This window comes from Engystomops pustulosus, chromosome 11 (genome assembly GCF_040894005.1).
Source record: "Engystomops pustulosus chromosome 11, aEngPut4.maternal, whole genome shotgun sequence".
Taxonomy (NCBI): Eukaryota; Metazoa; Chordata; class Amphibia; order Anura; family Leptodactylidae; genus Engystomops; species Engystomops pustulosus.
The window spans coordinates 28,107,785-28,134,228 of NC_092421.1; the positions used below are offsets into that span (position 1 = coordinate 28,107,785).

General features: G+C 41.1%; 1 protein-coding gene across 3 annotated transcripts in view; it reads right to left on the reverse strand.

Moving 5' to 3' along the window:
- HIF1AN (hypoxia inducible factor 1 subunit alpha inhibitor) overlaps positions 1-26,444 on the reverse strand; it is a 143,615-nt gene that overhangs the window by 2,349 nt on the left and 114,822 nt on the right. Inside the window, exons 9-10 of one of the 3 annotated variants that reach the window (XR_011850851.1) lie at positions 3,936-4,083; positions 516-580 (exon numbers count right to left, since the gene is read on the reverse strand). The gene's annotated coding sequence lies outside the window, so the exon portion shown is untranslated. Of the gene's footprint in view, positions 1-515; positions 581-3,935; positions 4,084-17,749; positions 17,994-26,444 lie in introns of those variants that run through there. The other 2 variants (XR_011850853.1, XR_011850852.1) reach the window with 2 other exon arrangements.

Genomic DNA, 26,444 nt, shown 5'->3' on the forward strand with positions numbered 1-26,444 from the left:
TCCAATTGTTTCATATGGTGTCAGGAAGCAACCAGGAAGTGGAGAGGGGCTAGGTCCACCAGGAGTGGTAAAAAAGCAGAAGGTAGCACTATTTATCATTTTGTACATTTTCTTTATAGAGGGCAATGCCTTCAAAGGTTCTTTTTGTACATAGAAGCAAATAAGAAGAACAATAAACAATTCATACAAGCATTGCAACGTTCATTTACTGGAGTTTATATTCAATTAAACAAATAAAATTTAATATATAATGTGATTCACACCCAATTAAAAAGGGAAAGGGCTGTTCAGGGAAAAAGGACTATGCCAGGAAATGTTTTGAGTTAAAGGGCATCTACCACCAGGATGAAAGACTGTTTGCAATTGAGCCTGAGGGTCTTAGACTAATATGCATCTTCATTCTGGTGGTAGATGCCCTTTAAGTAGGGGTACTCATCAATTCTTTCCCCTGCATCTACAGTGCATTGCCTTTAGTGCTCCATGTTGTTCAGGTATGATAAATCAGGGGCACTTACTGATAGATCTAGGCACCATGATTGCGGTAATCTTCTTATGTTTGTAATCCATGGCCTCCTTCCTCCTAAAATCAATGTTTAAAATTATTTTAATGGACCTGAAGTGCTCCAGAGGCTGTAACACTGTGACTTCTCCTCCCACTGTCGCAGTGAGATCGGGCAAAGGGATACTTAAAGTGCTGTGAGAGTAGAGGAGGGGGAGCATTTGAAACTACAGCACAGAGGGGTTCATGATAAACCAGGGACATTACTTATAAATCCAGGCACCGTAACTGTGGGAACCATTATATATTTGTTATTCATGGCCTCCTTTCTTTTAAAATCAACATTTAAAATTATGCTTATGAGCCTGAGGGTCTACACTAGCCACTCTGTGAACTAGCTTTATAGTATCATATATCATAGCATATAAGGCCAGAAAAAGTCCATCAAGTCCAACCTTTTAGAATTTAACAAATGTTATTTCCCCATAACCTGTGACATTTTTGCTCTCCAGAAAGTCATCCAGGCCTCTCTTGAACATAGAGTCTGCCATAACAACCTCCTACGGCAGTTCCATAGTCTCACTGCTCTTACAGTAAAGAATCCCTGTCTATGTTGATGGTAGAATCACCTCTCATCTAGGCGTAGAGGATGCCCCCTTGTCCCAGTCACAGCTCTAGGTATAAAAAGATCTTTGGTGAGATCCTTGTACTGTCCGTTCAGGCATTTGTACATTGTAATGAGGTCACCCCTCAGTCGTCTTTTTTCAAAACTAAATAATCCCAAATATGTCATTGTATTCTAGTTCCCCCATTCCCCTAATAATCTTGGTTGCTCTCCTTTGCACTCAGTTCTACTATGTCCTTTTTATACACTGGTGCCCAAAACTGTACACAATATTCCATGTGTGGTCTGACCAGGGATTTGTATAAGGAAAAAACTATGCCTTTATCATGAGAATCTATTCCTCTCTTGATACATCCCATGATTTTATTTGCTTTATCAGAAGCCGCCTGGCTCTGGTCACTAAAATTATGTTTACCATCCACCAATACCACCAAGCCCTTTTCAGTTCCAGTTTTACCAAGTAATTCACTGTTTAGAACATAATTATACTTTTTGTTTCCATGGCCCAAGTGCATAACTTTACATTTATCTACATTAAACCTCATCAATCATTTCTCTGGCCACTCCTCAAGCTTCCACAAACCCCTCTGTAAACTATCAACCTCAGTATTTATTACTTTACACAGCTTAGTATCATCTGCAAATATTGAAACTTGACTGTGTAAACCCACTACAAAGTCATTAAAAATAAGTGGCCCCAATACTGACCCCTGTGGCACTCCACTGGTAACATCAACCCAATCTGAGAATGTGCCATTATTGATGAGCCTCTGGTTTCTATCAATAAGCCATTTACTTACCCAAATACACAGATTTTCCCCTAGTCCCAGCATTCTCATTTTATATACCAACCTTTTATGCGGCACAGTGTCAAATGCCTTTGAAAGGTCCAGATATACAACATCCACAGTGTCCCCCAGATCCAGTCTGGAACTTACTTCCTCTTAGAAGCCAATCAGATTAGTGTGACAGGACCGATCTCTCATAAACCCATGCTGACGCTGAGTTATAAGGTTATGTACAGTTAGATACTCCAGGAAAGCATCTCTAACATCTCTATAGACTGTTGAACTCCATTCTACCCCCTCCCCCCGCTTTCTCAGCACTGAGGAGAAAACTGCACCAGTGCTGAGGGCAGGAGGGGAGGGTGAGACAGTGTAACAACCTGTAAAGCCAGATCACATAGGGAGAAGAGTGGCCCCTCAGGCTCCTTAGCATAATTCTAAAAGTTGATTTTAGAAGGAAGGAGGCCATTAACATTATAGGATGATTACCACAATCACCAATCACAATGCCTGGATCTATGAGTAAGTGTCCCTAGTTCATCATGCTAGTTTTTTATGGTAGATTTCCTTTAAAGTGTTTGCCAACTTGAAAGTGGCTCTCTGAAACCCAAAGCTAAGGTTTCCTTTGTTGTTCCAGTTACCTCTCATTGACTGTCTTTAAAGGAAATCTACCATTTGCTTTTATGCATTATGAACCAAATATACATTGAGAATGCTGTAGCTACACTGATACAGAAACATATCTTGTTTAATTCCCTGAAAAAACAATTATACAATTATGATAATGAGGCTCTCTTGCTCCTTTGGCTGGCTCAGCGCTTCTCCTCACCCTAATTATGCTCTACTCCAGCCTTGTCCTGCCCAGCATAAGCTGAGAATACTCATCACTGTGTTGTTCCTGACAGGCAGAAGTAATCAATCACTTCACCATCAGCTGCTGTGCATGAACCATCCAGCTTGGTTCAGGGATTAAACAAGATATGTTCTGCAGTGTAGCTACAGAGTTCTCAAGGTATGTTTGGTTCACAATGCATAAAAACAAATGGTAGATTTCCTTTAACAGAGTCACACATGCATATGCAGCACTTATGAGTATTTTCAGTGTATATATTCCTTGTCTCTCTTGGTCCAGATAAAATCTTGGTTCTTAGGCTCCGAAGCCATAACAGTCCTCTGCTTTACATTACACTCTTTGCCCTTTGTAGTAAATTTGCTTTCATGGCCATGTGTGCATGTTTACGGTGGACTGAGGATCTATGGATAACAAATAAGTGTTGCTAATGTATATCATGTTTGACATTTTAGTAAGAACTTTTAAACCACAGTTTGTCTTGGGTTTTTTTGTTGCTTCACCCATAAACACAGGGCTAACGGCAACACCCTGCAACACCACATGTCAATATGGGTAATACTGTAATAGCAGACTTTATACTATAAGATAGGTAATACTGTAATAACAGACATTATATTATGCCTATTAAAAGGCCTCACACGTGGTTAAAATCTTCCTCCCATTGTAAATCTACAGTATTCCACTTACTAACTCTAACACAGCTGAGCTCTTTCCAATAAGCGGCATGTACGCCAGCAGAGGATCAATTCCCACACCAGCGCTGATGCTCTTTGCATCTGATCGTTACATTTTTGTGACAAATTGATAAACTACATCTTCACTTGGATAAAGATTTGATATCACTCTTTTAATCTGCTATCAATAAGTTATTAATCGTTCACCTGACCTGTTCTAATCCCCGTCTGCTTTCAAATCCAATAATCATTTCAAAATTCACAGTTGAGCGAGAGTCTTACTAAAAGCGATCAATATTCTACAGAGTGTTTTTTTTTTTACAGTGAAATTCAGTCTAGTTGCTCAGTGACTGCAGGGCAAAGGCAATACACAACTCACTAAGTACAATACTATCATGTTACATATAAGAAAGGAACGGACAAGTTAAAGAAAATAAAAGCTTGAGGTGAGGTTAATTCTCTTTTGAAAGCACAGGTCAAGAATAAAATGTTCACTTACATGATGATACCGATACCATATCAGCCACTGGACTGGAGAATCTTCTCCCTACTAGTCATGAGTTCAATGGTCTAATGACCAGAGAGTAGGCTTTATTGTATCAGATCCTGAAGACTGTTGGTTTACGGCAATCTACCATGTTAGGATCCTAGAGAACAAGAAAAAGCAAGATCATTTTGTCAGCCTCACTGCACTGAAAATACAAGATGATTTCCGCAGATCAGTTCAGCGTGTTTTATGTTTCACTGTGTTTTTTACACCTGATGAAGGACTTGGTACAAGTCCAAAACCTGCTGAGATTATAAACACAATTAACATTTCTAATTAACTTAAGAAATTGTCCTGTACATCCATTGGGGCAGCACTAGCAAACAGACCCTGATTTTCATTTCCCAGCTCTGTGGCACGAACCCCACTGGGCAAGCTAAAGGGATTTTGGCATCAGCATTAAAATACATTCTGTAAAGTTCTACGAGTGTTGGGTATTTAGCAAGGCTAAAGAAAGTTAGAATGAAATCTTTCTGACACCAACTTATTAATAGCCAAAACAACATAGGATGATCTACTTATTTTGGGATTCCTCTAACTAGGCAATTTCCATTTCTAAATTTGTGGGTGACTGCAGAGGTGACCACTTGCCTCTAGGGTCTATTTTGTATCTTTGTATTCACAGATACCTATAAGACTTTACTGATGACACATCTAGGTGGGAAAATGGTAACCAAAAACACTATGATGACATTTATGATTTTATACAGTTGGAGATTGGTCCTCTTATGTGTCCAAGAAACCCGAGTCTACATTGATTTCCCGGAAATCTCAATGGGGCACACTTACTAAGGACCTTGCGCCAGTTTTCCGCCAGACATTGCACATTCATTTAGATGCAAACTGCTTGCATCCTTTTGTGGTGCAGCTGTATTAGTCATCATACGACACAAATTAGGGGGCGTTCTGGTGCTCAGTCGGACTGTGCACCACATTTAACATGCAAAGTCTGACAGAGTTGTGTTGCAAGCCCTATGTTAAAGCTGAACCAAAAAAAGTTGGTGAACTCTGTCGGGGCAATGCAGAGGGCACCAGATTCATGAAGAACAAGTGCCAGAAATCCAGAATCTGGCGCCCTCTACACTATACACAGGCAAACTGCAATTAGTGCAGTTTGCACTGTTCTTAGTAAATGTGCCCCAATGTTGTGTGAGGGATCTTCCCCATGATTCTCTAACCAGGAAGTCACCCAGTGCTCTCCAGGCAGGTTAGAGCGAATGTTTGCACCATATAGGATAAGTATGCAAGGATTACTTGACAAGGAATATGGCCCTAGAACTCACACACACACAAGTACTCAGATACATAATATAATGTATATAAAACTCAAAGTTCATAGAATACGGCACCATTTGTATGATGAATGTGCTAATGGAAGTGTTTTCGGTGAGACCGATCCTGGATTGGAAACTTATGGTCAGTGCTGGGCTGCGATCTGAAAAGCAGGATTCACGAGCCAAAATATATGCAATGCACATAGATAGAAGCTAAATTTGTAAAAAGCTAAAATTTTTTATCAATTTATTTTACGTTGTTTTGAAGCGAAACTACAATAATGTGCAATACTCAATCATTTACTCAGTTTCCATGAAGAATATGTTTAATACAAGTATTTGTGTGCTTGTTAAATACATAAGCTGAACAATATATTAATGAGATGGTAATTCTTGGAAATAGGAAAAAAATGAACATTCAAATGATTTTTATACAGGGAACCAGTTAGTCTCTGCTTGGTATTTTCAAGTGAGATGCTTCTGTATTTATGTTACAAATAAGATATTGGGGGGACATACTTGAGTGAACATAGCACCCCCCCTATGGTTTGTAAACTCCATGCAATCATCAGCAATGATATCCATCATGCCCTGTCAAATCCAAAAGAACGATACACACACTGCAAAACACAAAGCAAAACAAGCTGATCTATACTCCACATCACAGGCACTTCTGTCATCTATTCTTCCTTAAATGCTTAAAGGCAAAAAGACCTCCAGGGCCAACAAATGAGCCTATGCCGATGCTCTAGTTCTAATTAAATGTACCTAATTAAGACAACAGCCATAACCACCAGGGAAGAGCGAGATACAGAATCGGTAATGCCAGGTGATTAATCAAATTTCAGCAAAGAGATTATCAACATGGAGAACATGGCTCTGATCACATCACACTCAGCTAAATAAAGTGGCTTTCTAAAAATATTTTATTTTCAGGACAATAAATTGAGAAAAAGAACTGTTTCTGTTATTTTTTTTCCAAGGTGAGGGGGTATTAAAATAATAGGAAATAAAATATTGGGTTGTCTATTTAATAGTAGATGATGGAGTCCTGAAATCAAATTATAGCCCAACAAAACCCCCACACTTTAACACAACACCCACAGAAGTCTATTTATCTCCATATGCCTTCCAATTCATTCACAGATTTTTTGCATTCAGGCTGAAAATAAATAAACAATACTGTTTTTTTCAGATGACATGATATAGTATGGCTCTAATATGGAAGTGGGAGGATTCTGGAGATGCAGTAGCCATAATGTGTGCCAAATTGATCAAATATCACATGATATTGTATAAATTTGGTGTATATACAAGTCTAACATGTCTGTCCTGAGAGGCTCTTTAATGGATTCAAATTATGCCAATTTTTGCAAAAAAAAAAGCAGTGTGAAACTCCAAAATGTCCACAAAATTGAAAATTTCCACTTGATGACTGTGAAGTGAAGAGCCTGATAAATCTCCACCCCAGTGTATGTGTGCATTAATATGCATTGTGAATGACCCTTTAAAAATTTTCAGCTATACAGTTGACTTTTATTAACAGAGGCAGAGAGTGCTGCCCCAAATTACACCTCTGTGTTAAGAGTTTTTTCAGCCAAAAACTATAAACACTCTTTATTACTGGTTGGTGGAGGTGCACAACCCAAAGCTGCCAAAACACAGTCCTTCTGAACTACGATAGATAGGGAAAAAAAGCAAGACAGTGCCCTCTAAGGTAGATTGGCAGTTACCACTTTTCACCATCACCGTACCGCAGGTGGGGGTTTACCTTTGAAATACGGTTGTGATCAACCGAGCCGCACTCGGTAAAGGAAATGCCAGTGGGTATAGAAAGGAACGGCACTACGGGATAGTTGATGTCATTAGAAGGTCCACACAGTAGCTTGTATAAATAACGTTAATTTTATTTGGATTACTCATTTCGGAGGCAAAGCCCCCTTCATCAGTTCTTGTTGGGGAACTGGAGCCCTGATGCCAGTGTGGACAGTGTGGACATACTGACATCTACGATCCTCTGGTGCCATTCCTGTCTATACCCACTGGCACTTCCGTTACTACAGGCAGAGCTAGAAGAACACAGATCATTCTCTAGAGTATCCAGCCCCAATGTAGGTACAGCCCCCAGGCATTTCCATGTGTGTGGTGCCTGAAGTGCTATTCGAATTAGAATAAGCCAATACACTGTGGACAGAGCTGCATTCTTCTAAATCCTACCATAAAGTAAAAAAGCTGATTATCCAACAAATTTGCTCTGTGTATCGGGATGTAGAACTGCTGAGCTGAACTGACATGGTGAGTTTAGATCAGGAATTCAACTTTTTGACCGATTTAACCTTGCAGACACATGGGGGGGAGGCATTTATGCTATAAGCTCCGCCCCTCCCTCACTCCTGATGTGTCCAGCGGCCGGACTTGCTAGTGTACAATTCCATTTGGCATGGAGTTGGCATAAAGGGGAAAAAGTTTGCAATTCCTGACAGGTATACAAGCCCTCGTGGAGTGAGTTTGTCAGAACAAACCCTTTCCTACAATCAGACTTTTTTGGAAAAAAATTGCCTGTGTACAACCAACCTCACAGAGAACCATGGGGTTGATGTATTTAGACCACCATTTTGAGGTGTACAAGCAACAATACATTAGCCTCAGTTGTACTACTTTTTGAGACTTTTATGTCAAAAAAGTCTCCAAGAGTACTACAAACAAACAAACAACAAGGTAACAAACTCCCCCCAGTTTGTTAAAGTACAGCCTCATGCACATAACTGTGCTGGCCTTGTACACTGCAGCTGCCATAGAGGCCTATAATACCTGTGTGGCGCTATTTTTGACCTGTTTGTGGTGCGGCTGCTTCCTATGGAGAGTAAGCAGCGTTCACCACCGCTTCTCTCTCCGCGCGACTTTATTGTGCTTTACGCATAGATTATCAGTTATTATTGTAAAGTTGACACCACTTTAAGCTGAAAACTACCTTTAAAAATAATTACAAAAATGTTAGATCCTCTCAAATTTTGCTAAAAAAAATTTTAGTCTATTTTCTTTCTTCTCCAACTTTACCTGTGCTGCACTGAGCAGATTTTGTGCCCAAGGCACTTTAGATAGACATGCTGAGCTAGAAGAACCAAAGATGTTAATCTGACCACATATGCTGAAGCTGATGTAAGGTGTCTTTACCACTGGTAATGCAATTACATTAGGGCACCAGAGGCAGGTACAGGCAGTCCTCGGGTTACGTACAAGATAGGGTCCAGAGGTTTGTTCTTAAGTTGAATTTGTATGCAAGTCGAAACTGTATATTTTATAATTGCAGATCCAGACAAAAAATTTTTTGGCCCCAGTGACAATTGGAGTTTAAACATTTTTTGCTGTAATGGGACCAAGGATTATCAATAAAGCTTCATTACAGACACCTTACAGCTGATCATTGCAGTCTGGGACTATAGTAAAGCATTCAGAAAGCTTCATCAGAGGTCAGAGGGGTCTGTCTGTAACTATGGGTTGTCTGTAAGTCAGGTGTCCTTAAGTAGGGGACCGCCTGTACAGCCTCCATATACCAAATGATAAGGATTCAATACAGTTAAAGGACATTGATCATGCAAACTGAATAATGATATTCTGTACATACATGGGTGTATTGTATATCAACTAATAATTAACAGGGCATGGCTCATTATCCTGGAATAAAAAAAATATTGGGAATCATTTATTGATAGGGGTGTTTGTAAAAAAAACTGTATCCTGGACGTTAGAGTAAGACAAGCAGGTGTGTCCTATCATGTACTGGCTTATTGATACCTTGAGATTTCCAATGTGTTGATCAGTGTGGCTTCATTTTTTATGTACTATTCCAATATTACTATTAGAATCCAAAAATAGTTATGTAATTCTATATTATAGTAGGACATTTCCCATGCCTGCCCTAAGCATAGTCCTTGTTATCCTTTTTATACCCCTAGCTATACATGATACATGAGCCTATTACATGCAGTGTTTGATGAAAGATAACGCTGCTGTTTAATCCTTCATGTATAAGCAAAATTTTATTCACAGTACATCCTAATCATCAAACAGATTGCAAAATGACAATTAGTTCTATAAGCCTTAATATCTGATCAGATTGATAGTGCTCCATTTTTAAAGACATGGTATTTGATGAATCCTATATGCTTGGACAAAATCTTCACATTGTATTCAAATCTTTGCTTTTACTCCAAAAATGCACAAAAACACCATTATATGTTATATAGAGAAAAACATTTAACACCCATGTATTAAAGTCATGGCACTATGTGACTTAGACCTATTACTCATCTCATACCATAATGTGTTATATACTTTAATAATAATACTCAATATTAATCAGATTAAATTATTGTGGATGGACATACAGACATGGCCTATAAAATATAAACCAGAGACATACAAAGCATTCATGTCATGTTACGAGCTTTGCCGGCCGCGGTGGGTTTCTGGTTACATCGCCACTGTGACAAGTCATTTAGGCAAAAAAAAAAAGTTCACGACAAAGAAAGAAGTAAAACAAAAAAAAGAAAGGAAAAGTGCAGAGGAATCCAAGCAGCGGAATCTCCTGTGTAGTTAAAGGGAAAATGACTTGACAAACTGTTTAAGCTTTTCCAAGTCTCCAGAGAGGTAGTGAAAAGTGTTTCACCAACAAATGGATTGAGTAGAACAAATAATCTAAGCCTTTAATGAGATAGCTGATCCCTCTAATACCTGCTCCACTTTGTGCCCAGGGCTATTACAGTCAACGATAGTTTTCCTCCATCAGTGGCTAAAGAAACTGCTGCAGTGTGCAATCCATTCTTTCATTCATTAGGGGGTAGAGGTCCAATCCAATTACCCTGATTCACACTGAGGGACCTGTATGAGGACAGCTCTTTCAGTTCCCTCTCTCTTGTTTGTTAATCCCTCACTCATTAAGGCCCTTGTTCCTTCCTCCCCGGGACCCCAGAACCACCAAGGAGGAGTTTATGCAACAAGCACTAAGGGAAAACTAAAAGCAAGCACTTTCATTCCTAACTGTTTTCCAATCACAAACAGTAGTTCTAAAATAGCAGCCAGCCCCGTCATTCAGATTCCTGCTGGACTCTCTGGAAGTCCTGCAAGTAGAAAGGACTCCACCTGAGCTCTATTTATTGGGAGATTTTCCCCCCTTTGTCCTGCCGACACCCTGTAGTTTTCTTACTTTGAGCTTAAGCATCATTTCTATCATTAGGCTGGGATGAGCCGGCTTTAGAGAATTTCCATAAATGGCCCCTCAGTGTGGTTGCATCTCTAAATCCACTAAAACCAACTTCTATAGGTGTCCTCTTCTCTTTACATTCAAAGAAATCCAAGTCAAGTAGAGTCTTCAAAGAGCAAGCATTGTACAGATGTAGAATAGTATCTTTATAGCAACTCTTTTTTCTCTATTTTAGTTGTTGTTTTATACAGTGTGCCCTGTGATCTAATGTAAGAACGGACACAGACCTACGTAAATCATATTGCTAAATATAATGTTGAGGTTTATCATGGAAAACTTGGATTATTGCAATTTTTGTCTAGAGTTATTATAGTAATGTCAAGTTATGCCTAAACGGTCCAGAATGTTTAATAGTAAGGCACGACATGCTTTGTGCAGCACTGCGTAATCTGTAGGCGCTATATAAAATAAAGAATTATTATTATTATAAGCTGCACATAATGCTCACTAGTGCACACAGGGCAGCGGATAAAGGACAACCTGCATACAGACGCAAACTCTACACTCTACAATATATATCAAATATTATATAAAAAATTGATCTGAAATTGTAGATCCATAGACATGGCCAGTTATATACTGCACCTAATACATGGAGCGCCCCCTTGTGACCAGGCAGAACAGGTTAACAATGACAAAACTTACTTTGACAGTTTGCTACTAGGTTCAAACCCTCAAGTTCTGTATGAAGAGCAATAGAGTAGTGCCATCTAGTGGTCAGTTTGCCAAGCAAAAAACTACTATTTTTGCTTGGTTGGTCAAGCAGTGCAGCGAAAACATCACACACTCCTAAGAAAAGCAACAAAAATCAATGCAGCCCTTGAATGACACGGCTTAGACTTTTACTTGATTTTAAATACTAAAGCTGGTAACTAGAAAATCCAGCGTCGTTACTATTTCAAAAACTTTTCGGAAGTAGAACTAGCATACATGAAAGGGGTGGGATTAATAAAACCGAAAGGGTATGTATAGCTATACCTTAAATAAAAGACAAATCATTTTTATCATATGTTTATATTCTATATTTTGTCTCTATCTATATATATTTATATTTTATAATTATATTTTATCTCTTTGCTTTATTATAAGATAAGATAAAATAAGATAATCCTTTATTAGTCCCACAGTGGGGAAATTCACAGCGCTACAGCAGCAGAGAGGGTACAGAGAGTGAAGTACAAACTATGACAACAATAATATTAGGGATAAATGAACAAAAATAAAAGGGGGATAAAAAGACAAAAAAGAGACAAGCAATAATCGGCAGTTTGATGTTTAGTCTGTGGGTGGGACTTGCAGGGACTGGTTAGATGGGGGGTGCAGGTTACTTCTGTTTGGGCCTTGCTTGTTGAACAGCCTGATGGCAGTGGGGAGGAATAACTTACAATAACGCTCCCTCTCACACTTGGGGTGAAGCAGTCGGTCACTGAATGTGCTCCCCAATGCCACCACAGTCTCATGCAAGGGATGGGAGCTATTCTCCAGAATACACTTCAACTTACCCAGTGTCCTCCTCTCAGCTACCACCTGCACTGTGTCAAGAGGACCCCCCAGGACAGAACTGGCTTTCCTAATCAGTTTGTCCAGTCTGCTCCTCTCCCTAGCTGAGATGCTGCTTCCCCAACAGACTATGCCAAAGAAGATGGCTGATGCCACTACAGAGTTGAAGAAGGTCTTAAGAAGAGCCCCCCGCACTCCGAATGCCCTCAGCCTCCTCAGCAGGTGTAGCCGGCTCTGACCCCTCCTGTGAAGTGCGTTTATGTTCTCTGCCCACTCCAGTTTATTGTTGAGGAGGACACCCAAGTACTTATAGGACTTCACTGCCTCAATGTCCGTCCCATGGATGACCACCGGTTGAGAAGGAGGACTGTGCTTACGAAAGTCCACCACCATCTCCTTGGTCTTCCCAGCATTAATCCTAAGGTGGTTTCGCTGGCACCAGTCCACAAATTTCCGTATCAGTTCTTTGTACTCCCTGTCGTTCTCACCTGTAATGAGGCCTACTATTGCAGAGTCATCAGAATACTTCTGGAGGTAGCAGCTACATGAATTGTACCTGAAGTCTGCTGTGTACAATGTGAAGAGGAAGGGAGACAGAACTGTACCTTGAGGTGCACCTGTACTACTCATCACAGTATCCTGCACACAATCCTGGGCTCTCACATATTGAGGTCGGTTTGTGAGGTAGTCTAGGATCCAACTAGAGAGATGGTGGTCCACTCCAGCCAGATCCAGTTTGTCATTTTATACATGTATAGTATATATTAAGATCCCATATATTGTATCTCTCTCTCCTTATATATATATATATATTTTTTTTTCTTTTACTATAGGTTTATAATTATATTTTGTCTCCTTGCTTAATTTAGTATACATTTATATTATATACTTAGATTCTATCTATTATATTTTCTTTTTGTCCACATACCGGTAGATTAAGTTTCTTTGCATTATTAACTATATTTTATATATTTATATTTTATTTCATTGTTTTTGTACTTGTTTTCATATTTGCCTAATGATGTCAAATCCTGTTGAACATGTTGAAATTGATTATTTTGTGAGCCTCATTGGGGACAGGAACCAATTTGAAAAGCTCTGTGCAGCGCTGCGTAATCTGTGTGCGCTATATAAAAGAATTATTAATTATTATTATCATTAAATGAATGAACAACGGTTATTATTAGAAATCTAATAAGATTGTTCTATTTGTAACAATATACCAACTTTTACATCCCTTGGAGTGTGAACCAGATAGCAGAATATACACTGGGGCAGATTTACTTACCCAGTCCATTCGCGATCCAGCGGCGCGTTCTCTGCAGAGGATTCGAGTCCGGCCGGGATTCACTTAGGTAGTTCCCCCAATGTCCACCAGGTGTCGCTGCTGCGCTGAAGTCCGTCGGAGTGTACTGAAGTTCACCGTCCTCCGCTGGGTGCAGGTAAGCGCATGTCAAGCGACACGTTTTTTTTTTTTTTTAATGCGGCAGTTCTTCCGAATCCACCGGGGGTTTTTTTACGGCCACACCCCCAGATTTCCGTCGCGTGCATGCCGGCGCCGATGCGCCACAATCCAATCGCGTGCGCCAAAATCCCAGGGCAATTGGGGGAAAATCGGCGAAAATCAGAAATATTCGGATAACCTGACGGAAAAACGTGATTCGGGCCATTAGTAAATGACCCCCATTGTTTTTATATTTCATATAGGGTGTACCTTATAGGGCAGTAAAGAAGCAATTCAAATACCTTGCGTCCATTCTTTTAGTATTTTGATGTTGGTGCATAAGGTTTGGTTTTCCCATCATGGCCACGCGATGTTGTGTAGGTCTTTGAGCATTGAAGTTGGTAGAGCGTGTAGTTACACCCGAGCTTCCCTTTGGCAATGGTGCGACAGATATGTACAGACAAACCCAAATAATGTTATAAAATTACTACATTATTATTATAAAGCAGCAGTCATATCATTTTACAAGTCATCTGTTCAGTCTGTGTAGGTCAGCTTATTCTACTGTGTATTCCTATTTTGGCTAATATCTCCTTCTATTTTACAGACATCATGGTCATGAGACAACTGAGAAGAGAATGTCCATAGGACAGATATGAGCTTGACCACCAGGGTGCAGTATTCCATAAGACTCCATATGAAGTATAACTTATGGATCTATAGTACATAAATAGCTCTTGTGCTTGTGGTGAATACAATTACCCAGTGTTGAAAGTACATCTTTAATTTGTATAATAATTGCAATAATTGCTTGTATAACAGCTGCCAGATGTCGCTTGCCATAATTGTGCAAATATTTTGTTGCTCGACTTAGAGTTGAAACCTCTGTACAATGTAATCTACCTTCAAAATCAAGCATGATAAATCAGGGACACTTACTCCTAGACCCAGGCACTGTGATTGTGGTAATCTTCTTAAATTTGTTATCCAGAGTCTCTGGGAGGAGTCCCCTTGGTGCTGTAGCTTCACAGGCTGTTACACTGTCTCACCCTCCCCCCTCTGCCTGATGTAGTCTCGCTGCAGCAGAGGAAGTTACAGCACAGAGTGGCTGGTGGGTTGGGGGTAGGAGTCCTCTTGCAAAGTGTAAATACTGGTGAATCTGCAGCAAAGAGGGGCTCTGGTAATGCCTCCACAGAGACCTTCAGCCTCATTAGCATAATTTTAAATGTTGATTTTTAGAAGGAAGGAGGCCATGGATAACCAGTTACAGTACCCGGATCTATGAGTAAGTGTCCCTGGTTTATCATGCTGGATTTCTAGGTAGAAATTAGATTTATTGTTTTACAGTAATTTGCAGCAACCATCGAACAAATGCACACAGCCATTTATAAACCACTGCCGAGCCAGAAATCTCACAGTAGCTCCTCTTCCTACCTGTGTTTGTGGCCCAGGCAGTCTTTTCTACTTTCATTGGCATGTGAGTGGACCTAACACGCTGAAGACAGGTAGAATAACTTATAGTCTGCAGTGGATTTTACTCGTCATAATGGTAAAAATTGGTAAAAATGAATCAGAGCAATCTGCATAACAAGTAATGCTCGGCAGCATGAAGTATTTTTCGGCAGCATATTTGCTGATATATTTCCACTGTGGATTTTCTATGCACAATTCCACAAGGAAAATGCACACCAATTCCCCCCAGTGTGGTATCTAATGGGACTGTGCACACATTGCAAAGCTACTTGATTTCTCCTCTCAATAGGAATTATCCAAATCCACTATTTTTGGTCAGCTTTTGATATCAATTAAACAATTTCAGCACGGAGACCATAACGATTTTTGCATCTGTCCCACATTATACAAATATATCCCTGTCTTCAATCCCATGAGAGTATCTTTATATAGTTCCGACCTTAGGGGTAAATAAATATTGTAGCATGGCAAATCTAGAAATAAATCATAGAGCGCTTCTCAACAAGCGTGATGTTGTAAGGTTTGCGCACACTCGCTAGTGTGTAAGGGGCCTAGGAGAGGGTTCATTGGACTACAAGTCACTATTTTGGCCAACCTTACATAAGGCCTCATGCACACAACCATATGCATTTTGCGGTCCCATGTGTGTCACCTGTATGTAACCTATATGCAAACATATGTGACCTGGTCTCCTAGGTAATCCACCACAAAAACAGGCCGAATATGGTGGACAACGCCCTATGTAGGGCGTTTTGTTTTTGTACTCCCATACACTTCTATGGAAAGACCATAACGCAAAAACGTAAAAACAATAGGACATGTTCTATATTTCTTACGTTGCAGTCTGATGGTCAGTTCACGGTGCGGTGAGAAATATGGTGATCAGATACATAGCCATATTTCCTAACAAAATCAATGAGACCATTTTTTAAACGCATAAAAAAAACTTGCAGTGGCCTTCTTTACATCTAAAAAAAATTAGCCATGCATATAAAGGCCAAACTGTTAGAATGTTTGGGAGCATTGGTTATGTGGCAGCATGTTTCCATAGAGCACAGACTCAGGATTCTGGTTGGAAATGAGACAATACGGTTAATTCCTATTAAAAAGGGATTTCACATGTTCAGGTTTTATTCAGGATATGTGGAGGTTTTGTTCCATGTGTATTTTTTTTTATGACCTTTTTAAGTCACAACCAGATGAGGTCATAAATCAAGATCAAAAAAAGGACAGTTGGAATGTTTTTTTGGAGGTACAAAGCAGGAGGAGCCAGCCTGAGAGGTTCTTTGGAGGTACAAAGCAGGAGGAGCCAGCCTGAGAGGTTCTGTCACATGTCATGTCCCGTGTTGCAGGCACATCCATGTACCTCCGTGTGCCCTGGCCAGCCTGCACAGGCTTTCCCGGCTCCAGCAGCGGTCTCCACATTGCCTGCGCTTTGGCACGCATCCCCGTCTCCTAGGGCGCGGCGGCTCTGTGAAGTTTAAGGGGCCAGCGTGCTGATAATTGGCGCTGGCTAGCCGCCTGCCCTGATACATTCCACCCCCTTCCTGTGTCGGATCTTTGTGACTCATAGCCCTGGAGAAATCTTGTTCCTGAGACCCCGTGTGATTTTCCTGATTTCCTGTTGTGACCTCGCTCCTGTGCTGCCTGTCTCGACCTCCTGCTTGTCCCCAACTACAACCTTGCCTTTCGATTCTGTACTTCATCTTGACCTCCACCGGTCCCAGATGTGGGCTTACGTCATCTTCAGTGCTGGTGCAGAGGATCCACTACCACTGATCCTGACAGGTTCTTTGGAGGTACAATGAAGGAGGAGCCAACCTGAGAAGTTCTTTGCAGGTACAAAGGAGGAGAGGGAGTCAGCCTGAGAATGTTTTTCCAGGCACAAGGGAGGAAGAGCCAGCCTCAGAATGTTTTTTTTAGGCACAAGGAAAGGGGAGCCAGCCTAAAAGGTTCTTACAGGTACAAGGGAGGCGGAGTCAGCCTAAAAAATGTTTTTTAAACCCAAAACAGTTCATGTACCGTATTTTCCGGGCCATTAGGCGCACCGGAATATAAGGCGCATCAGTCTGATGTGCCTTATATATGGAATTTATCCATATATAAGGCGCATCGGACTATAAGGCGCAGGGTGGCCGGGGGCGTGGCGGAGTTCCGGGGGCGTGGCGGAGACGGAGCGACCGGAGAGGTGAGCGGGGAAGGGGGTCCTTTCAGGGGGGAGGATGGCAGCGGACCATACTTACATGGGTCCCCGCTACCAGAGACAGCAGATCTCCTGCGGGAACTGCAGACCGACGCGGCAGAAGTTGTTCGTGCCGCGTGGTCTGCAGTTCCCGCTGGAGATCTGCTGTCTCCGGTCTCCGGTAGCGGGGACCTATGTAAGTAGGGTCCGCTGCCCTGCTCCATACATAGGGCGCACCGGACTATAAGGCGCACTTTGGATTTCTAAGGAAATCCTAGGCTTTTATGTGCGCCTTATAGTCCGGAAAATACGGTAATATAAACTGGTATCGTGCATCGGCAACTCATTGTTCTCTCTATGGGTTCTGCGGACAGACGAGAGGAGGAGGAGCCAGCCTGAGAGATTCTTTGCAGGCTGAAGAATAGGCCAAGACCAAATGTGAGGTCTTCTTGTGTTCGGATGTTGACATTTTTCAGTGTCTTCTACACTCATCGGCCAAAATATATTATGTTGTGTACGGTTATATTTTACATTTGTTATGCTATGATTATTGTACATTTTCCTGGTGCCAAAGTCTTCCCTAAAGGTATTTAGTGTAGACAACATAATATATTACCTTACAAACAACTATAACTTAGATTTTTTTTATTTTTTCAATTTAAGCACCATCAGCAAACTTCCAAATGCGATACCAGAAATCTGCATGCCGTCAGCACATTTGTAGAACATTGCTTCCCGTCCCGATGTAATGGCTACAAACAATGTCTTCGCACTTTGTCGTTATTCAGGTGCTGTGCTCTGTTCTTAACAATCATCAGTTTTCTTTGGGTCATTCCACTGATTCAGGGCAAATTATTGACTATGTAATATGCTTCTGGAAACAAATAGAAATAATGAATATTGTATGGATTAGTTTAGTTTAAAGGTCACATGGTACATAGATATATAATAGCGTTTTATTCTAAGGGATGTCTCACTCTACAACCTGTACGTTGGTTTTTCTGTCTGTTTTTTTTATATAAATGAATATATTTTAGATGTATTTGTGGAGATTGGTAGACTGTTATATATAAACTGGTCTTAAAACCACTAGAGGTTATAAATGAGGTGAATTATGCAGGCGGGAAAGCATTGTCACAAAGAATTGACCAGTAATGATAAGTTGAGAAGCCTTACCATTGCTATTGATTCAAAGAGGTTCTGAGAAAGTGCAATACATTTACATGGAAAGTGGAAGCAGCCGGATGATAAATTATATCATTCACGCGATTGTCTGTATAAGGGTCCAGCAAAAATCAGGTTATGAGCTTTCCCCACCTCCTTCCAGATGAAACCAGAATCCCATCTGATCATCTCCAAATAAAACAGTTTTGGAGCAAAAATTGGTGCAAATAAAATGTTTTATATTTTGTGGCAATGGACCAGGAACACACTCCAATTTTAAATTGCATTTACTTTGCTTCATTGTATCCACTGAAGCAAAATGTCACTACCCTTCAAGCATAGACCAGTTATTCAAATCACAGTCAAAATTCCCCATGTGCTTCAGACCACCAAATACATTGTTAAATGCTTGTGGCAGGAGAAAAACCCCAAATAAAATAGGTCTTGTATGTATTCAGGGTCATGTTTTTTAGTTCATCGGTCTCAGACAGCAAACTGAGTATATGGACTTTAAAGACATAATTCAGTGCTTGGCATGTAGATCCATACTACAAAATCGTTCGAATTCAGATTTTCCATGGTATGTCTTTTTAAGTTGATAAATAAATGATCCTTATGTATAGTCCTTATAAATACACATTATATGTATACCCTTATAGTATCAAATAATAGCAAGGAGCAGATAATAATCCCTACCTAGGAATTTTTTGGTAACAGAATTCCAATATTCTGAAAACCTCCAAATCCAAAATAATTTATATTAATTTTTATTATCATTGTTTTTACTATTAGAAGTAGTAACAATAGTAAAAAAAATGGATTTCTAGGGGTCAAATATTGAATTTTGAAGATGACCTTTTACCATCAGACTACAACTTTATGCATTCTTTCATAGGTGTAACTCTGCCGATTTGGCTCATTGTAGACAGTCGGTAATTGCATTGGTTGGCAAAACCAAAACTATTAATACTGATTGGCCTGGCAAAGTGGAGACTACAGAATAAATTACAAGGAGCAACGCTTTATATTATATATGCAAAGAAATGGTGGCGTGATGAAAAGTGCTTCTACATATTTGATTTGTGATGGTCCAACCCCTATGTTGACACAACATGGATGCTACAGGGTAAATGGGTATACCATTTGGGCAGTGTTTGTGTAATACATGAGCATCATGAATGCCAGGGTTTGGATCCTTAATGATAGAAGACTAAATGCTTATCCAAAGGTCAGTATACTCTAACACAAACCAACATATAACTCCTAGTCATCATGTCATCAAATACTAATATATTGTTCAATGTTTATTATTAGAGTTATTAACCATCAGAAGTAGGGTAATATACTGCTGAATTATGCCTTTAGTGGGTTAGTAAAAACGTCTAAGTTTTGTATCGTTTTTATGTTAACCCTTATATGCACAGCCAAGAGTTATGGTGAGGCTGTTTTGAGGCACATGGAGCCTTATTGAATAGAGCAGTTCCACTCAAAGCTGCAAACAGTGTTAGGTTACAGCCACACCATTATGTGTGTTGGTAATAGCAGTGGGTCTTTAAAATTGTATTCATATCCCATGATTGTAGCTGGCCTTGGGGTGCTGGGGGAGTCTCTGCTATGATATTTGTGATCTAACCACAAGTTTACTACTTGACTTACACAGAGCAGAGATATGCAAAAAACCATACCTCGTTAGCTACCTTGTAAGACAGTACCCTTACCATCAAGCATTACTTTTAGGAAGCCTAATGACATACCAAACAGATATATTGTCTCTCCAGTACAGTGCAAGGGACTGGTTTAGCTGAGTGAGAGGCTTTTGACTAGGGTCAGTAAGTAAGAGTTTTCCTTGTGGAGGCTTTGCCAATTAGACCCACCTTCATACAAGAGTGCTCCTCAGTCCGCCAAATCAAACTACAATCCTGGAATATAAATCCATTTTTCACAGTCCTATCACTACTAACAACACACAAAGGTATGGTTACACCATATGTAACACTGCCTTCCGCTATGTATGGCCAATGCTGCTGGTAGACCTTCTCTAATTATAGCTTTTCTTGTATGTAAAATACTTTGGCACTGGTTCTCTGCAGATGCTAAAGGGTATTATAACCTCAAAACATGTAACTTAATTAAAAAGGAACACATATTCAAATATTCAAGCACAAATGAATAACAGAATGGACATTCTCTCAGAAAAACAGATGAACCAAGTCCAGGGTCCCCAAATAGATGCATCCAAGGTTCTCTTCCTCAAACACTCAATATAAGGATAAGTTCTTGCCAACAAATGGGAGGGACGCATCAAAGTTATGACAAAAGGCAAGAAAAAGTCTGTCCTGTATTATGATCCCATGGTCCCATAGTTTCCATACTCTAGTCCTCCAAAAAATCTAAATACGAAAATTAAAACAATTCACCCCAAAAAGTGAAATGTTTCTTCCTTAATAACCTAAATTATTACTCCTGAACACTGGGGAGTACATATAGTGACAGCATGCTTTGGCCCCATTATGTTATAGAGACCCACAACAGCTGGTGCTGGCAAATTCCATTACCAGCGCTAAGTGCCAGCATACTGTCAGCATATAGCGTAAGCAAATAAAGTACAGACTCTCATAATACAGTGTCAGCATACAGTCAGAGCATGCTGCCAGCCTGAAGTGCCAATAGACACCGTCGAGAGAAAAGTGCCATGATTTAGTGCAATATGCACTGTCAGCGTGTCTTGCCAGCATGAAGCTTTTTACTTAGTCTTATTGACTTCCTATCCTCACATCATAACCAATGACAAAAGCCGCTTCACGTGGACTGCTTGCTGCTGTCATGATAAACACAAACACAGGGCGCACAAGCTGATGCTCACACTATCTGTCACCTAGCAGAGTGTGACATAACTAATGTACTTATTGAATCTTCTGGACCAATGGCCCAGCACATTTTGGCAAAAATCTGTTAGCATCACAATGTGTCTCCGAATCACCTCCATCTTTTTAGTGCCAAGCCCTTCATGTACAATGTGATAGACGCTCACATTCAGCAATTCATTGCCACTGTCCTATCATCCCTTGAAACTGATATTTTTCAGTATCCTGGTTCTACCAAACTCATTGTGAAAAAAGTAACCTTGTTTTAAATTCGGAAGTTATGAAAACGAGGAGTTCTAGAAAACTTTATCTCTAGTCATAGATTATTACAAGTAACATGGTTCCCTTATGGTGCTTGGTGCAACAACAATGTACGGTAGATCTAGTAGTCTTGGTCAGAAGATATGCAGTCTTGAGTGGTGTAAGAACTGGGTCTCATTGTCTATTTCCCACAATACAACCACAAACCAAGCTTTAAGAGGTCCTCCAAGGTGCAAAATAAGCGTTCATTTGGACTAAGCTATAAAAGTTTTGAATGGTCCCAAAGTTAACAAAATAGATGCTTCATTAAAAGTTGATTTAGAAACCAAGCATCTTCATGTGTGTGAAACATGTCCCTTACAATGGCTGTTTAGGATTATGGCATAACTATACTTCAAAGACAATCTGGCCATGTATTCCAATTTCTGCTCAACAAATCTGCTATAAGTTTTGACAAGTTTGGGATAGCGGTCCAGGATTTCAACAGTTCTCCTCTGGGGATCTCTTTGCTTATCTAATTAGTATGAGGTCTGTTTTTCTTTATTTTATACCTTTTTATTTTACTGCCTTTGCTTTTATATATGTCTGTTATTTCACCATTTTTGTAACTTATAAACATTTGGATTTAAAATTGTAATTTAATAAGTTATCCTTGGGCTCTATACATTCCCATAACTCCAGAGAGGTGAATTACCTTTAAGTAGCATGTACAAGTCTGTGTGCTAGCAGTTAGATATAAGCAGTGTGTTTTCAAGTGAACTGTACACCACCTATTAGAGTATGTATCTGGTTGTCACGGGTGCTCCTGCAACCCACTGCCCAGGTTGCAGGCGCACCTGTGACCCTCTCCACTGCCCCGTTCCCCTGGCGAGTCTCTTACCTCGCCGTTATCCAGCGGGACTCCAGCAGCGCGACGCTCGTGTCCCCGCCTCCTAGGGTGCACGGCACCTTCAGTAAATTTAAAGGCCCAGCGCGGCATTAGCTGGCGGTGCCCATTTATAGAAAAAGTACTTAAGCCTGCCCCTTCCTACACTTCCTGCTGGACCTTTGTGCCTCACAGCCTTAGAGAAAGCTTCCTAGCGATTATCCTGCGTTCCTGTGCCTCCAGCGTTCCTGTGTGTTTCTGCATTCCAGTGTGTTCCTACTCCTGAGTCCTGTGTTGACATGTCCCTTTTCCTGGACCCGACCACGAGACTGTCTTCCGTTAAGGTACCTCGCCCTCAGCTGCCACCGCTGGCTGGTCGCACCTGTGGAACGACCTGGTGGTACCCTGCGACAGCAAGTCCATCCCGCTTTGTGGCGGGCTCTGGTGAAGACCAGGTGCAACTTAGACTCCGGTCCCAAGAGTCAGTTAGTACCACTGCCCGCGGTGGTCCAGAGGATCCATGCATCCTGAATCCTGACACTGGGTGTATGTGGCCTTTGTGTAGGCATCTCAAAAGCCGCAATTGCGATTGGTGGCATCAATGAAATTTATGGAATGAGCGTGTGACTGTATCAGGGAGTAGAGTGGCTCTGTGCAGTGGCATTTCATAGGCACTTAAGTGGTATGGAGGCAGTTATGGGGCATCTATATGGCAGATGGGGAATCTATAACTGTAGAATTGATGTGTACTGTGGTCAGGTAGGTATGGGGCAGTTAGCCTTATAGTACAACACTTTGCGTTTAATAATTATGTAAGCTGTCCAGCAAGTATTGTCCACTCTGCTGTGAAAATTCCTTTATCATATACAGCAAACCATAAAAGTAAAAGCTTGCAGGTACAGAATCTATTTTTGTCTTCTTACTTGCTTTTAGGCATGTAAAACATGTATTTAATTAACAGGCATGTGAACTATTATTGCCAATTAGAAAAGTTAACTGTGCTTTACCAGGGGCCTTCCTGAAGGGCTGAACGTGTGCTGGTGCTGGGAATAGTCCTGCTTTTGCACAGGTGGTACCATGAAAATACTGAGCCAATGATTCCAACACCTGTTTTGCGTTAAACTGGCAATATTTTCATGTTTTCGGATGCAGCATGACACCAATTATTCATCCTACAACTACAGAAAGATTGATATGGGAAATCCTTTCATGATAATTCTGTCTCTTTTAAGCCACATACAGGATCATCCTCATTTTACTGATTATTATTGATTCTACATTCAAATCAAACTAAAACAATTTATGGTCACCTTCTTAAAGGTGTAATCTTAAATCATGGTCCAAGAAGTGTGGACAAAACCAGAGTAAAGACAGGTACAGGGGCGTAATGATCGGTCGCAGGGGTCGCGACTGAGACCGGGCCCATTGCCAGTCAGAGGCCTGCACCTGACCCCTGTGCTGCGCTGATAACTCGGCGCAGCACAGCGGGCAGATGTTTTAAATTGTGACAGCCGCAGGCCTCCCGTTACAGCGCACGGACTGTTCTGCATCTGGTCCGTGCGCTGGATAAGAGGGGCCCTGAGCTGTCACAATTCAAAATAAGAACGGTCGCTCTATCCGCCCACCGTACTACACACCTCTTCGGCTGTCCCCACGCACCGCATTCATCGATTACGCCGACGCAGGCTTAATGACGGGTCTGCCTGCACCGGGTCTGCTGAGGTCTATGACCCAGCACTTGACCTGGCAGACGCGTCGTCAGCCGTCGCCTGCACCGGATCCCTAGATGAGAGAGTGCGAAGAGGAGCGGAATAAGGTAAGAATTATATTTTTTATTTTGCTTAAATATATGGGGCCCTGTTTCTATTTGGGGGGGGCATAGGTGAAAGTTAGGAAATTTGGGGGGATATTACCTATTGGGGACATTTTTTATGGCTACTGGTGGGCGGGCATTTATTATGGCTACTTGTGGGGGGGGACATTAATTATGGCTACTTGTGGGGGGGGGACATTAATTATGGCTACTGGTGAGGGGGGCATTAATTATGGCTACTGGTGGGGGGGGGACATTAATTATGGCTACTGGTGGGGGGGACAATATTAATTATAGCTACTGGGGGGGCATTAATTATGGTTACTGGTGGGGGGGACATTCATTATGGCTACTGGTGAGGGGGGACATTGATTATAGCTACTGGTGGATGGGGGGACTTTAATTATGGCTACTGGTGAGGGGGGACATTAATTATGGCTACTGTGGGGGACATTAATTACGGCTACTGGTGGATGGTGTTCAATGTTTTTATGCATACCGGGGGGGGGCCCTGTTGGGAATTTTGCCCTGGAGCCCAGAGGACTCTAGTTGCGCCACTGGACAGGTACTACCAATATCAGACCATAATGAGATGTCCACGCATCCCAAAACATTTGTATGAACCAAAAAAAAGAAGAACAGTTGGATGCGTACACAGTACTATACATATAATATCAATTTTTATTAGTATATCAAAAGTCAGACAAACAATAGCCACAGGACAACGAAAAAATGTAAAAACACTTAAAAAGTACACTAAATCCGATCACGTGCGACATAATTGCCTGCTAAATACCTGTCCCAGCGGCGTGATCCCTGACTGAATTGTGGTCGTGGGACCCTAAGTAAATAAGCCCCAATGTATGAGGCAAAAAAGTGACCTGTGCAAAAAGAGCCCTATTGCAATTATGCCCACAAGCCGAACATATACAATACCCGGGCTTAATCTATATGGCCATATGCGGGAGGGAAGCAGTCATGGTCAGAGAGAGAGGGAGAAAAGCAGACCCCACGCCTATTCGGTGACTTTCTCAGGGGTAAGTCCAAGAAGTGTGGTAACTGCACTGTGTTGAAGCGCTTTCTAACCATGGCATCCATGTCCTGTGCAATTGCATTGGTCGGACAGATTTCATGGACCAATTACAGTGCAGCCTCCCCCACCGGGACCTAGCCTTCTCTTGGGGCCTGGCGTATTCATGAGGGTCCCTCCCACACAATATGCCGGCGGAGACTGCCAGGTTTCATACTGCAGTTACTACCTCCTCGGACCACCCCCTCATGAATACGTTGGATTGCTGTAAATTTGGTCCAATGTTCTGAGCGCTATGTAGTGCAGTGTTTGCTATCGGTATGTTCCGATAAAGCTAGTTATGTAACAGTGCTATGACTGGGGTAGGGTTAGGGAGCTGCTTAGTTTAGTAAGTACTCCTAGAAGGATTATGTTGGGTGACAGGTCCTCTTTAAAAAATAGAAAGGAACTGGATCTTTATCTGCAGATTTCATTTTTTAACTATCTTTAGCAGCCAGCACTCCAAGCCATATGTCTGATGCGATCTAAAAGATAAAAGGGCTTTCTAGAAAGTTAATTTCATATCCTAGCTGAGGGTTTTAGTAGTTTTGTGGGGTTCTCTTTAAGTTATCCTCTATCCCCAAATAGGAGAATAACTAGCTAATCGGTGAGGGTCTGACTGGCACCCCCACCAATCATGAAAATGGGACTCCCAGCTCTCCATGGAATGGGAGCATTCAATTGTATAATAGTTACTTGCATCATAAGGGCTGGAATGCCCAGACATTCCTTCCAATGAAAGGCAGGTACAAAATTATTCATCCAAACTTTTGTTTCTCTCAGTTCTTCCCATTTTATGTTGTGTCAACAGCTAAGAGCCGTTCTCATGCATGGAATGCAGCATGACATCCATAAAGTGAATAAGACGTGCTGGGATTGCACAGAGCTGTATCCATATATGTAGTCACTGAATGATGGTGTTTGATTAACCAGCCAGACAACGAGCAGGAAATGGCAGCCTTCATACCTGTGTTTACTGAAGGTGCGCTGTCTGCTTTAAACAGCACTCTAAAACTTTCCCTTGTCTTATTTCTCATAGTCCTAAATGACGTGTTAGGATTTACTGCAGATTTCACTTAATCACTTCCCATCTATTAACATGTCTGCTAGACAAAAATATAGTATCTGGGTAATTCCATCCTAGGGCTATGTTCAGTATAGTGTAACCTGTCTAGAAACAAGGGGTCAATAACTTCCCAATGGAGTCAGAATAAGTTGTTAAAGGATCACATGAGAACTAGGAAGCAGACCAGAGGTCACCCCTCCTATTTCCTAATAGTATTTACACG